Source organism: Malaya genurostris, chromosome 3 (assembly GCF_030247185.1).
Source record: "Malaya genurostris strain Urasoe2022 chromosome 3, Malgen_1.1, whole genome shotgun sequence".
NCBI lineage: Eukaryota > Metazoa > Arthropoda > Insecta > Diptera > Culicidae > Malaya > Malaya genurostris.
Window position 1 is genome coordinate 12,120,802 of NC_080572.1, and position 15,229 is coordinate 12,136,030.

The following is a 15,229-nucleotide window of genomic DNA, read 5'->3' on the forward strand; positions in this document are numbered from 1 at the left end:
TTGACATCACTAGCACTCCCTTTCAACTTGCGACTAACATCATTATTACAAGTCAATCAAGTGAATCTCTCATTTTGTTGCTTCTTTACGGTTTCTTCCGTTGCTTTGCAATCGACGAAATAACTATGATAATTAAAACCAAGAAATGAATAATTTATCAATATTACAAGCTGCTTCCGGAATCTCTGTACAACGTCTTACAAAATAAAAAAAGATTCATGTCGATTGGATCAGTGCTTTACGTTTTATCTTGTGAACGAACGGTTTCGATAAAACGCACGGCAAAATGCAATGTGCTTCAAAGGAATGGCATGGGGCCAAAGAATTCAAATAACAGTATCTCCGGAAATATACAAAGTACGACTATGATATTTTGAAATTATGTTCTCAGACAACATATCTATCGATTTGAACAATTATTGGAAATCAATTTTTCATAGAATGCCTCCTTTAACACCGGAGAAGTAGCGGGAAAAACGACTATCGCGGATATTGTTTACTGTACGCATAGATACGCAAAAGTCAAAGTCTTGGCATTATTTCCTTTTGTGTAGTAGTATGCAGCTAGTACTACGATCCTACTGACACTAAGAATAGATAGGCAAACAATTGCTGAATCCAAAAAACACCTACAATAGATGTATAAGTAATGCACATACAGATATGCACGAGTTTAGATGTTTTGCAAGTTTTCGATTTAAGAATACAAGTAAACAACCCTCACCTTTCAAATACGCCTTAAAATATGGCTTTTTCGTTGAAAAATAAATACTTCTGGAACAGATTCGACGAGTACGAATTGAAAATTATTTTAAGCACTGTTTCGGTAGTTTTCACCAGAAGCTGCTTTATTAGAATATGTTTGATTTATTTTGCATTCCAAATGCAATTAAAGACTGTCCCAGAAAGTATGGACGCACTTTGATTTTGATGTAAATAATTCACAAGTGTTAGATATTCAAATTTTATTCGATATACTGATAATATTAGATTACAACAACAGAATATTATTCTCAACATTTGCTACTTAGCCATTGTAGACTAGCTGGCGCACCTTCTTGCGAACGTTCCTCATTAAATTCCGTACAGACTTCTTGGCGACAAGTTTTGACACTTTTTTTTCAATCTTTTTCGAACTGTTGAATGACTTCGACTGCCGAGACATGTGCCTTCATTAATGCCCAAAATTCCTCAAATGGTCGAAGTTGTGGGTAATTTGGTGGATTCATGTCTTTTGGGACGAAAGTGACATTTTTGGTAGTATACTATTCTACCGTTGATTTCGAGTAGTGGCAAGAAGCAAGATCTGACCAGAAGACAACAGGATCCTTGTGGCTTCGAATCATGGGTAGAAGTCGTTTTTGTAAACATTCCTTGATGTATATTTTGCTGTTCATGGAAGCAGTGGTGATGAAGGGTTTCGAAATCTTGCCGCAGCTACAAATTGCTTGCCAGATCATAGCTTTCTTACCAAATTTTTCGACTTCAATCGATGTCTCGGACTGGTTTAACACTTGCCCTTCTCGCACCGTATAATATTGTGGTTCCGGCAAGGATTTGTAATCGAGTTTCACGTAGGTTTCGTCGTCCATGATTATGCAGTTAAAATTTCCAGCAATAATCGTATTGTACAGCTTTCGAACCCTCGGCCTGATCGATGCTTCTTATTTCGGACAACGTTTTGGTTGTTTCTGCTTCTTATAGGTTCGAAGATTCAAACGTTCTTTAGCATGAAAAACATTTGACTTCGAAGTGCCCACTTTTCTACCACATCCAGAACTGAAACCTCCTTCTTTAGCTCGAACGCCTTCATATACGTTTATCCAACTGAGGGTTAGCAGGACCTTTTTTTCGACCCGTTTTCGGTTTATCCTCAAAGGTGTTATTCTCACCGAACTTCCTGATTGCATTTCGCACGGCTTTTTCACTTACTCCTTCCATTTTTGCTATCTTTCTCAGTGACAGTCCGCGTTCTGTGCACCATTTGTACACAATTTTTCGACGTTGTTCTGCTGACAGTCCACGCATTTCTAAACAAACTAATGAAAACGAATAAACAACTGCAAGTGGTTAGAGAAGAGTGTAAACAAAAGGACGCAGCCATAAAAATTGACAGATTCTGAACCATTGCGAAATGGAAGCGGGTTTTGGTTGCGTCCATACTTTCTGGGACAGTCTTTAGATTGCTTATTGATCATCTAAGAAGAATCTATACGTTTCTTCCGTAACATTAATTTCATCAAAGCCCAAAATTTTTCAATGGGCCGTTCCAAGCAATTCGGGGATTCATATACTTTGTCACAAGTTAACCCAACCCAATTAACCCAGATAGCAATCGGCAACTAGTTCCGATACGACTAGCGACCAAATTATGTTGCAACAGTAACAAGAAAATGTTTTGTATGTTATACTGTATGAAACAAGGTGACAGCAATGTCTCTTCGTATCATAACAAGCTGTTTAGGTTTCCAAGCACATCTTTTTGTCTTATACTCCCTACCATACACACTGACTGATGCCAAGAACATTGATCTTACGTCTATCAGATTTTATATTTTTGCATAAACGAAACGCACCTCATCTCGACATAAGTTTACGCGCGCTGCTTGCTATTATTCATGGAACACTAACCGCACGTCAAGGTGGCATCCTCTTAGGGTGGCAAACATAATCAGCTCAGACGGACGATTCCTGCGCTTTTCGTGGAGTGAAAAGCGAAAAAATTACACACCGATGCTTGTATAAGGAAATGATTGACACACGGAAAAATGCCATTACGTTGTGTCGTCTCAGGTGTTGGTGAAACTCTGTGAGTTTGGCGTAAACTTTTCTTTTTATTTTCACTTCTTTTTACCGTATTACCCCATTGCACTTCTAGTAAGATGACCTATATCGCAACATGCATGACATTTCCCCGATCCATTTTGCCGTATACTGTTTACTGTCCATAGGGCAGACCCAAGTTTATCGCATTCATGGCATAGCCCTTTTCGGGCACTCGACACCGGATGATGGGCACAGAAGGGCAGTTTAACGGAACATTAGCCCAACGGTATATTCCGCACTCATATTGGATATCGTTCGAAGCAACACCGTACCAGATTCCATATATCCATTAATTTTTACAATTTTAAAAGGGTCCCCGGTGACCGTTTGATTTGTTTTCCCGCGCTCTCGGTTCATTTATTATATTTTTATTACGACTTGGTCCACCATTGGCGAGTTGACATTGCCTGAGACTTGCTCGAATGGAGTGGATGAGCTGGACATGGTCTTTCCATTTCCCGCGTTCGAGCACGGACCGAACCAACATGAAAAAAAATCCAGCACCAATGGTACCAGCTTTCCCGTATGGCGCGTGTGGTAGATAGTGGCAGGCGATGATGATTGCCGCAAAGTGCCCTGAGACGCGAATTCGGAATGCAGCGAAACGAATAAAGTACACAAGATACTTACAAAGTACTTTGCGCTATGGGTTTCGCATTTTTTGTTTGCTTCTGTGACGATGTTGATGATTTTGCAGTCGTCGAAAAATGTATGTTAACCCTTATCATTTTGTAATTACTTCGGGTAAATTTCTGTTGTTGTGTTTGCGGAACTCCCTCCGCGGGGAAGGAAATGTTTCGATACTGATTGAGAGCATACCTTCGTCTTGCTTCCTTTGGTTTATGCGAAAATTGTGTTAAACGATGAGGGATACAGCGCATCTTGATGTGGAGATCATTGAGATGATTAAACACAAATTCATTTACTGTGTTCTGCTGTATAGCAGCTGACTCATTAGAAGGGATTCATAACCAATGGTTGTTTTAAAAAAAATGTTTGCCGGAACATTATGAATTCGAGATGTATATGCTCAAGTAAACTGAAATCAAAGGAAAGTAACAATTTGTCTGCTAGCTGCCTAAAGAATAGAATCGGTAACGTTGAAAATGATATATTTTTACATTTGATTGAACATACGATTCGTACATTTTGATATGACTTTTTGTGTTGGAACTTTACACGTAATTTTAGAAATTTGCCATAAAAGAGTTATTCTTGTCAAATCCAATCATTGAAATAATTACGTGAGTTTCATATTGTTTTGCTGTGCTCACTTCTCTGATCTAAGTACTAATATAGAGATTATAGTTTAGAGCAGAGAAGCCAGATCTGCAGATTTGTCTCTAAATTTGCAGATTTCGTGTTGTGCAGACTTTTGCAGATTTTTGAAAATCGAGTTTTTCGCAGACTTTCGTCAAAATCTACAGACTTTTGAAATTTGAAATTTACAGACTTTTGAAAAGACATACTTGCTCACTGCAGATTTTTTTTTTCGGATAAACAGACTTTTCACCAACTTGGAGTGCAAGTTGATCGAATTTTTGCAAAACATTTCAATTATTCATTTGTCGTCGATCAAGAGTAGACCATAGTATTAATTGCTATAAACGTCATAAATTAGTAAACTATTCTTAATAGATCACTAAATAATGTATAATTTAGTATGAGTTAGATGATAATAATTAGCTTGATGAATAGAATTGAACTATTGTTTTAGTTTGTTTTTGTCATTGTGAAATCGATAACTTCAGAATGCTTATTGTATACAGCCATCAATTGATTTATTGGCCCATTTTTGCACAGTTTATTCGCTGGTGGTTTGTAACAAAAATATTTCGATTTCTTAAAAATTTTGTTTGGACAGGAGTTTACTTGAATCTATGCGACTCGAGACAAGGTCATTTAAAAATGAAACCATTGAAAATTCTCTGCGTTCTTTTAATGTTTGAATACTGATTAGCATACAGCGGGCTTTATAGAACGGAAGAGGAAGTCTAGTCCAACCTAATTTACGAAGTGCAAATAATAAAATTTTTGAACTGATTCTATTTGATCTTCCCATGTGATTTAGTAGGGTGACCAAATTAAGGTACAGTATTCTAATACCGATCGAATATAGGCAATGTATATTGTTTTAGTTATATATGGATTGTAAAAACAGTAACAAAATCGTTTTATGAATCCCAACATATTATTGTATCTGTTTATGATTGTATTATAATTCACTTTAGAATCTAGTATTATTCCTAAGTCCCTAATTCTTTCGCATTTTTTAACTATTTGTCTTCATAGAGTGAGTATCAAGTCTGGTGTATTTCGTTTTTTACTGAATGTTATTCTACTACATTTTTTTACATTTAGACTTTTGTTACTTACCTTACCTAACAGCTATAGGCCTGGGGTGTCCTTTGCTGTATCAAGCCAGCCACTCAAGACACGGATGCTTCTGAGATCACCCTCCACTTGATCGATCCACCTTGCTCGCTGCGCTCCTCTTCTTCTTGTACCAGTCGGATTCAAGAACCATTTTCACTGGGCTGTCGTCCGACATCCTTATGACATGCCCAGCCCATCGTAGACGTCCGATTTTAGCTGTCCGTACGATGGGTAGTTCTCCTAGCAGCAGTTGCAATTCGTGATTCGTACGCCGTCTCCACGTTCCGTCTTCCATCTGCACTCCGCCATAGATGGTCCTTAGTACCTTTCTTTCGAAAACACTGAGGGCGCGTTGGTCCTCTGCCAACATAGTCCAGGTCTCGTGGCCATAGAGAACAACCGGTCTAATGAGCGTTTTGTAGATGGTCAATTGCGTGCGGTGGAGTACTTTTCTCGATCGGAGGGTTTTTCTGAGTCCAAATTACGCACGATTCCCTGCCAAAATACGTTGGTGTCATTATCGGCGGTCACCAGTGAGCCCAAATACACTCGATCCTCGCTTTTCGAATCACACCTTCCAGGGTAATATTGAACAAGATACAAGAAAGTCCATCACCTTGACGTAGCCCTCTCCAAGATTCGAAGGGACTCGAGAGCGTCCCAGATTCTCGGACGTAGCACATCACTCTGTCCATCGTTGCTTTGACTAATCGCGTCAGTTTATCCGGGAAACCGTATTCGAGCATTATCTGCCATAGCTGTTCTCGATCGATTGTGTCGTATGCCGCTTTGAAGTCAATGAATAGGTGATGCGTGGGTACTTTGTATTCACGACACTTCTGAAGTACTTGTCTTATCGCGAATATGTGATCCGTAGTGGCGCGGGCTACAGTAAATCCCGCTTGGTACGGCCCTACGAATTCTTTAGCTATTGGTGATATACGACGGCAAAGGATTTAGGAGTACCTTGTAGGCGGCATTCAGCAATATGATTGCGCGGTAATTGCAACAGTCGAGCTTATCGCCCTTTTTGTAGAAGGATCATACCACTCCATCCATCCATTCCTGCGGTAAAACCTCCTCCACCCAAATCCTAGAAATCATCCAGTGCAGCGCTCTAGCCAGTGCCTCTCCTCCATGTTTGAGCAGCTCGCCTGGCAACTGGTCATTGCCCGCGGCTTTGTTGTTCCTCAGCTTGCCGATCACCTCACTTATCTCGGAAAGATTAGGAGCTGGGAATCTGTCGTTGGCTGAGCGTGCACCGAGATTGATTCCTGTGCCGTTCTCTGTATCTTGTGCTTCGCCATTCAGATGCTCGTCATAGTACTGCTTCCACCTGTCGATCACCTCACGTTCGTTCGTGAGAAGGTTACCACTGGTATCTCTGCACATTTCGGCCTGTGGCGTGTAGCCTCTACGTGAGCGGTTCACCTTCTCATAGAACTTCCGTGTGTCATTTGCGCGGTACTCTTCCGGAAAACCGTGTTTTGTCTGTTCCGCGCCTGTCTGTATCGTTCCTCGTTCGCTCTAGTGCGGTGTTGCAGCATCCTCGCCCTTGCTGCATTCTTCTCTTCGACCAACTGCTTACATTCGTCGTCAAACCAATTATTTCCTCGATTCGATAACCTTGTACCTAGAACGGTTGCAGCAGTGCTACTCACGGCGGACCTTATGTTCCTCCAGCCGTCTTCAAGAGTCGTCGCGCCAAGCTGCTCTTCCGTTGGTAGCACTAGCTCCAGTTGTTGCGCGTATTCCTCTGCAGTACGAATGCTACGTAGCTGCTCGAGATTGAGTCCCGGCGTTCCTGTGCGACGAGTATTGTGCACCGTCGATAGTTTTGAGCGCATACAAAACGCGACAAGGTAGTGGTCAGAATCAATGTTGGCACTGCGGTAAGTGCGGACATTGATGACGTCGGAGAAGAATCGCCCGTCGATGAGAACGTGGTCGATTTGATTTTCCGTATGTTGATCAGGTGATCTCCAGGTGGCTTTGTGGATATCTTTGCGAGGGAAGAAGGTGCTTCGAACTACCATTCCTCGGGAGGCTGCAAAGTTCACGCATCGTTAACCGTTGTCGTTTGTTACCGCGTGCAGGCTCTCCAGCCCGATCACGGGCCTGTACATTGCCTCCCGGCCTATCTGAGCATTCATGTCACCGATGACGAGTTTTACATCCCGCCGTGGGCAGCTGTCGTAGGTTTGTTCCAGCTGCGCGTAGAATGTTTCCTTCTCGTCATCGGGTCTCGTCTCATGTGGGCATTGCACGTTGATGATGCTGAAATTGAAGAAACGGCCCTTGATCTTCAATACGCACATTATATCATTGCACAGTGGTCCGGATCCACAATTTAGGGGGACAAAAACATTTGTGGCTTGGCCTTATACTTTAGAGCTATGATGTCTTCAGAACAAATGATCAGTGAAAGATAAGCCATATTTTGAAGCATATGGTATTAGGGTGGTTCTAATTATTAGGCTGATCCAAAAATTATTTTCCGTATGTGTTGAGATAGAGGACTGCGTCCTTCGGCAAAATTGTAGGAAAACTTATATCAAGCAACTTTGCCGAAAACACTATTGTAGTATCTCTAACGGTTTTAGTGTTACAGCTATTTTAATAGATCAACTTAGGGTGTTCCTAAAAAAATCAGATTTTTTGCTCTAGCTTTCTTAATATTCACTTCTCGATTTTGGTGTCTTTGAATATCTTTTAGAGTTTGTTGAAACCAATTTTTTCATGACTACCGCATTCAGGTAGCGTTTTCTGAACCGAAGTTATAAGCAAAACTAGTTCAATTCAGATCATTTTTAAACTGCTATATCTAACATTGGTGCAAACGAAAAAAAATCGGTTTGTTTCATTTGATAGAAAATACTTTCGAGCATGTTTATAGAAAAAATGGCGGAGGAGATATTTTTTTAAATTGTGTTCAAACATTGGGTTTTTTCATTGAAAAATGCTCTTTCATGTAAGACATTTATTAGCTATACATATTAAAATAAGGTATTCCTATCTTCTAGCGTGTTAAAATTAAAAATGTTAATTCAGCTGCATAATCGGGAAGATGGAGTACACTCACGTTGGTTGTTACTCTATTCGATAATGCTATTACAGGATCAGAGGTTAAAAGCAATCGTTTGAATACATCCTCTAGATTCACTAAACGATTGAAGTTCCTGAGGGCACCATGCTCGCAAAAAAAGGATGTTCCCAATGATTTATTCTGGAAATGTACGAGCTGGGTTAATATGATGTCTTTACTAATACGTAACCCTAGCTGCTGTTTTAATGCCGTTAGAATGTTTGTCTCTTGCTCCTTGACATGCTGATTTTGTCGGGACACGCGCCATGTCGGTTTCTCAATGTGCAAACAATAACTCACTTTTAGTCAAAGTTCCATAGATCGAATCATTGCGTGCAGAAGCGAAATTCCAAATTGATATTTGTTTGGATTATTCTCATTTGTTTCAGTTCTTGAAAAATTCAGAGCTTTTCCTGAGCGCTTGCATATGTACCAAGCTTGGGAGTGTATGCCTGTTATGTCGTTTAACACTTTCGTATCGTTCAGGCAGAACACTAGCTTCGTTGATACAAATACTTTCCCCAGTACTGTGGGAGAAAGCTCTGCAATTTCTACATTTACTTTGTCCACTTCCTGCTGTTAGTTCCGTGTTTTCCTTGTGAAAGATTATTATTCTGGGCAGCAAAGGGAAACAGATGAGGGATAATTGTTGTTCCAGATTATCCAGCCTTCTTGCTCAACAATCAATCGCAAGGGAACCAAACAGATAGCAAATATTGTACAGTAAGGAAGCGCAAGAGAGTCGAAATAAATCAATTCGTGAGTATAGGCAGTTCCATCCGCAGAACTTCAATCGTTTAGTGAATCTAGAGGATGTATTCAAACGATTGCTTTTAACCTCTGATCCTGTAATAGCATTATCGAATAGAGTAACAACCAACGTGAGTGTACTCCATCTTCCCGATTATGCAGCTGAATTAACATTTTTAATTTTAACACGCTAGAAGATAGCAATACCTTATTTTAATATGTATAGCTAATAAATGTCTTACATGAAAGAGCATTTTTCAATGAAAAAACCCAATGTTTGAACACAATTTAAAAAAATATCTCCTCCGCCATTTTTTCTATAAACATGCTCGAAAGTATTTTCTATCAAATGAAACAAACCTATTTTTTTTCGTTTGCACCAATGTTAGATATAGCAGTTTAAAAATGATCTGTTTTTGAACTAGTTTTGCTCATAACTTCGGTTCAGAAAACGCTACCTGAATGCGGTAGTCATGAAAAAATTGGTTTCAACAAACTCTAAAAGATATTCAAAGACACCAAAATCGAGAAGTGAATATTAAGAAAGCTAGAGCAAAAAATCTGATTTTTTTAGGAACATCCTAAGTTGATCTATTAAAATAGCTGTAACACTAAAACCGTTAGAGATACTACAATAGTGTTTTCGGCAAAGTTGCTTGATATAAGTTTTCCTACAATTTTGCCGAAGGACGCAGTCCTCTATCTTAACACATACGGAAAATAATTTTTGGATCAGCCTAATAATTAGAACCCCCCTAATACCATATGCTTCAAAATATGGCTTATCTTTCACTGATCATTTGTTCCGAAGGCATCATAGCTCTAAAGTTTAAGACTAAGCCACAAATGTTTTTGTCCCCCTAAATTGCGGATCCGGACCACTGTGCATTGATTGGTTGCCACCCAATCACGCGCTGACGCATCTTGCCCAACACTACAAATCCCGTTCCTAGAACGTTGGTTGTGCCACAGCTATGGTAGAAGGTAGCCGCTCGATGCCCACTTTCTGTCCCGTCCAACAATGTTCCTGCAATGCTACGACATCGAAGCCGCGGATTTGAAGCTCATCATGCAGAATTCGGCCGTATCCTGGGAAGCCAAGCGATTTGCAGTTCCATGTGCCAAGCTTCCAATCGTAGTCCTTAGTTCGTCGCGTAGGTCTTCGACGATTATTCCGAGTCGTATTTCTTTCTTGATCGTAGCTTCCTTTTTGCGGGCGGCTTGTTAAGCCTGCACCAACCTCCTGCCTCGCCGGAGGGCCATCGTGTCAGCACTGTTTAGAGTCCCACACTGACACAAGGACGGTATTCAGCCGCTCCTCACATGAAGAACAGACGCTGTTTCGAGCCACCCCAACATGGGGAACAGACGCTCGGATAGGCTCGCTCTCTGTAAAGAGAAGGCAAGCCGCCCCTTCCCTGTCAGCATACGACCAAGGTCCCACCGGGGTTGGTTACCCGATCTTTCCTATGGTTACTCGTACCCCAGCTGGTACCACGGGGAGGTAGGGATAGGAGTTACTGGACAAGAAGCTAAGAACCACATTGGGGTCTGAATTGCGCATTGTCCAGTCGTTTACCAACTTTAGACTTTTCTTACACCATGTATAAAAAGAAAGTATTTCTTCCCGGTAAACCTTGGCAATCTTGGCATCCTCACTTTGCTTTGCTATTAGAACTTTTATTTTTTTTAAACAAAGGAGATGTCGTTAACAAACAAGATAAATAAAAGAGAACCCTTGGGACTCCGGAACTGACGTAAATGAGATCCCTGGGGACTCCGGAACTGACGTGAATGGGGCTCGACTTTTTACCCTTGAATTTTACAATTTGTTGACGATTTGTTAAATAAGATTCCAACCATTCAAGAAGACCTGGTACGATTTTTTTTAATTTGAACATAAGCATAGGTATGCAAACACGTTCGAATGCTTTGTTGAAATCTGTATAATAAGTTTCAATGTGATTTCCGTTGTCCAAAGCGGTTAGAACATAGTGGACGAAATTAGGTAAATTAGTAGTAGTGGAACGAGCTTCAAAAAATCCATGTTGCATGTGAGTAGTTTTATTTTTTATTTGACTAAACAGTTTGCCATTAACTATCGCTTCAAAGAGCTTCGGAATGCAAGGAAGAATGGCAATCCCCCGATAGTTGCATATGTCTGCTTTTTTGCCATTTTTGAAATTTGATATACGGAAAGAGTTTTTCCACGTATCTGGAAAAACTCCACACAGAGGGGTTGCAAGATCTTATGCTAAATTTTTCATAAATATGGGTGGAATCCTATCAGGTCCGGCACTTTTAGACATCCCATTTGTTTAGGGCATCTATTATGTCTAGCACTTTGAGTAAACTCTGAAAAGAAATTAAAATATTCACGTTCACGATCATCTTCAGAAAACTTCGTGTTGAAAAAACTTTGTGGAAAAAACTTAGAGAAAAGATTGCAAATTTCTTGTGTAGATACATTCTTGACGGAAAGTTTTCTGATTTCAATTTGTTTCTAACGTAGCTAAAGAATTTTTTTTGGCAAGTCTTTATTTTCTGTTCAGTTTTTGAGCTGTACTCTTTGAATGCAGTATCAATTGCTGAACTTAGTTGGTCACAGATGTGTATGTAATTCGAGAAATTGTCACTGTTATTTTTTCTTTTGTACTTTTTATGAGCTTTTTGTTTTCGATTTCTTAACTTTATAATATGCTCGTTATACCAAACAGAATACAGTGGGGTCTCGTATAACGCGGATTCGGTTTTGCCGGTATTCGTTATTGCCGGAAAACCGCGATATACGAGACCCAGAGCATACGGGATTTCGACTGATTGGGGCTGTGAACAGTTATCTCGCTTCGGTTGACAGATAGAGTCACCCAATTGACTAAACAGTTCGCATTATATCTATAAGGTAGTCTTCAGTAACTGAAAATCAGAATTGTTTGCGAGAGTAATGTTATCGATCAGTTTTTCAATAAATTGGTGGAAGATAGACAAACCGAAAACTGTTTTCTTAGAAGGCGCTAATAAGCTACTAGAGTATTAACATGAATAAGCTATCGACATCTGAAATTTGAATAACTTGAGAGAGTGAAACTCGAACTTTATATTAAAGTTTTGATTATTTGTATTGCTAGATATAATAATAAGTATATAAAAGCTGATTTGTATGTTTTTTTTTTAAATTTTATTTTATCGCGACCAATTCATCATTCTTGAAAAGGTCGTCAAATGGTGAGATAACTAAGTCCTCACAAGTTCCTATTTCATGCCTTCCCGAGTGTCTATGATGACATTTGGACAATAGAACGGCGTCGACTGGGTGCTATCGCCTTCTGCGTTAGTAGCAGAATGAGAGGATGCGAAATGGCTTGTAGGTTGAGTTCAATGTTTGAGTTATACTGAATGCAGTATAAATTGCTAAACTTAGTTGGTCACAGATGTGTACGTAATTCGATAAATTGTCACTGTTATTTTCACTTTTGTACTTTTTATGAGCTTTTTGTTTTCGATTTCTGAAGTTTATAATATGCTCGTTATACCAAACAGGATTAATTTGTCGTCTAATTTTTTTCAATGGGACATCTTCAGTTGTTGTATCATACAGCAGTGTGTAGAAAATATCGACAGAAATTTCGACATTTCCTTCGTTTCTAAGGGGTTTCATGCCAATCTATTTTTCGCAGCTTAGTCATAATCTCATCAGCAACATGCAGAAACTTTTCATATGTTTCTTTTTGGGCATTGTTAGGAGGAAAATATACTGAAGCAAAAATATGTGTTTCACCTGCTAAACGAATTCTTACCCATACGTGTTCAAATTCTTTAAATATGGTAGTGGTTATCATTCCGGTTTCAAATTCTGCTAAAACAAAAATAAGAACACCTCCTCCCGTTTTTTTTATCAGATGTATGAAATTCACGATCGTTTCTAAAAACGTTGTAAATGTTTCCGAAGACTTCCGTGCTGTTAACGCTTTCATCCCAACTAGTTTCGGTTGCAGAATAATTCCATACGAACACCCTAAGATATTTTTATGGATTTTATTAATCTTGAGTGCGCTCTTCATACGGTTAAAATTTTGACAATATGCTACGATTTCTTTTGACGACGCTAGATGAGGAGATCTCATTGAACACGATTGTTTCTATTTCCAAACATTGACTTATGATAATATTGTCATTATTTTCTTTTTCTGGTAATGCGTCAAAATTGCTGAAAACACGAATGTTGTGCACGACACTCCACGCATGTATCAGTTGGCGAGCATTAAGTGGACATTTGATTCCTAGGCATCGTTAGTTGCAGATTGTCCTATTGATAAGGATTAAGCGTCTGTCCTCTTTGAAATTTAATCGTAGGTCTGTAATTTGTTGGTAGTGCCGAAAATCGATTCTTAGCTGCAGCAAGAAGTATTCTATAAGGTGGAAGTTTATTTTGGCTGTTGTTGTAGTTATTGTAATTATTATTCATGTTGTGACTAATAATATTATTATGATGTCGTTGTGTAGATGAATGATGCATTGAAAGAATATTGGATCTGTTATTGTAGTTTTTTCTTGAATTTCGCTTTTTGCGCCTTCTTGACTTAAAGACTGTCCAGAAAGTATGGACGCAACCAAAACCCGCTTCCATTTCGCAATGGTTCAGAATCTGTCAATTTTTATGGCTGCGTCCTTTTGTTTACACTCTTCTCTAACCACTTGTGCAGTTGTTTATTCGTTTTAATTAGTTTGTTTCGAAATGCGTGGACTTTCAGCAGAACAACGTCGAAAAATTGTGTACAAATGGTGCACAGAACGCGGACTGTCACTGAGAAAGATAGCAAAAATGGAAGGAGTAAGTGAAAAAACCGTGCGAAATGCAATCAGGAAGTTCGGTGAGAATAACACCTTTGAGGATAAACCGAAAACGGGTCGAAAAAAAAGTCCTGCTAACCCTCAGTTGGATAAACGTATACTGAAGGCGTTTGAGCAAAAGAAGGAGTCATTTAGGGGTTAGCCAAATTTTGTGTTAGGGCACATAACCGTTTTTATTATTTTTACGTTTCGTCTTTGACTCATCAGTGCAGAGCAGTTCAATTTGAACTGCTCTGCACTGATGAGTGAAAGACGAAACGTAAAAATAATAAAAAAGAAGGAGGTTTCCGTTCGGGATGTGGCCAAAAAAGTGCGCACTTCGAATTCAAATGTTCTTCGTTCTAAAGAACGTTTGAATCTTCGAACCTATAAGAAGCAGAAACAACCAAAACGTAGTCCGAAACAAGAAGCATCGATCAGGCCGAGGGCTCGAAAGCTGTACAATACGATTCTTGCTGGAAATTTGAACTGCATAATCATGGACGACGAAACCTACGTGAAACTCGATTACAAATCCTTGCCGGGACTACAATATTATACGGTGCGAGAAGGGCAAGTGTTAAACCAGTCCAAGAAGCTATAAGAAAGCTGGTAAGAAAGCTATAGTCTGGCAAGCAATTTGTAACTGCGGTAAGATTTTGAAACCCTTCATCACCACTGCTTCAATGAACAGCGAAATATATATTAAGAAATGTTTACAAAAAACGACTTCTACCCATGATTCGAAGCCACAAGGATTCTGTTGTCTTCTGGCGAGATCTTGCTTCTTGCCACTACTCGAAATCAACGGTAGAATGGTATACTACCAAAAGTGTCACTTTCGTCCCAAAAGACATGAATCCACCAAATTGCCCACAACTTCGACCAATTGAGGAATTTTGGGCATCAACGAAGGCACATCTTAGGAAACAGGTCTCGGCAGCCGAAACCATTCAACAGTTCGAAAAAGATTGGAAAAAAGTGTCAAAACTTGTCGCTAAGAAGTCTGTACGGAATTTAATGAGGAACGTTCGCAAGAAGGTGCGCTAGCTAGTCTACAATAGCTAAGTAGCAAATGTTGAGAATAATATTCTGTTGTTGTAGTCTAATATTATCAGTGCGTCCATACTTTCTGGGACAGTCTTTACTTATTTATGTGAAAATTGTTTAAAAACAATCGTTTTCCCCGGTGTGACCAGGGTAGTTTCATCAAACAAACATTTTTCATGAAACTGTGTTGATTTCGCACTTAGCAACGAGGGTTCGAGCAAACCTGATATAAAAACCAGGTTCGAAACTGACTCGATTTTCAGTTCAACAACGTTGATCCTAGGCTCAAAACTGGCTTCAAACAAACGGTTT

General features: G+C 39.5%; 1 protein-coding gene across 1 annotated transcript in view; it reads left to right on the plus strand.

Annotated features, from left to right (window-relative positions):
* Positions 1 to 15,229, plus strand: part of LOC131435553 (zinc finger protein 423 homolog) — a 170,922-nt gene that overhangs the window by 3,739 nt on the left and 151,954 nt on the right. The gene's annotated exons all lie outside the window — the stretch shown is intronic.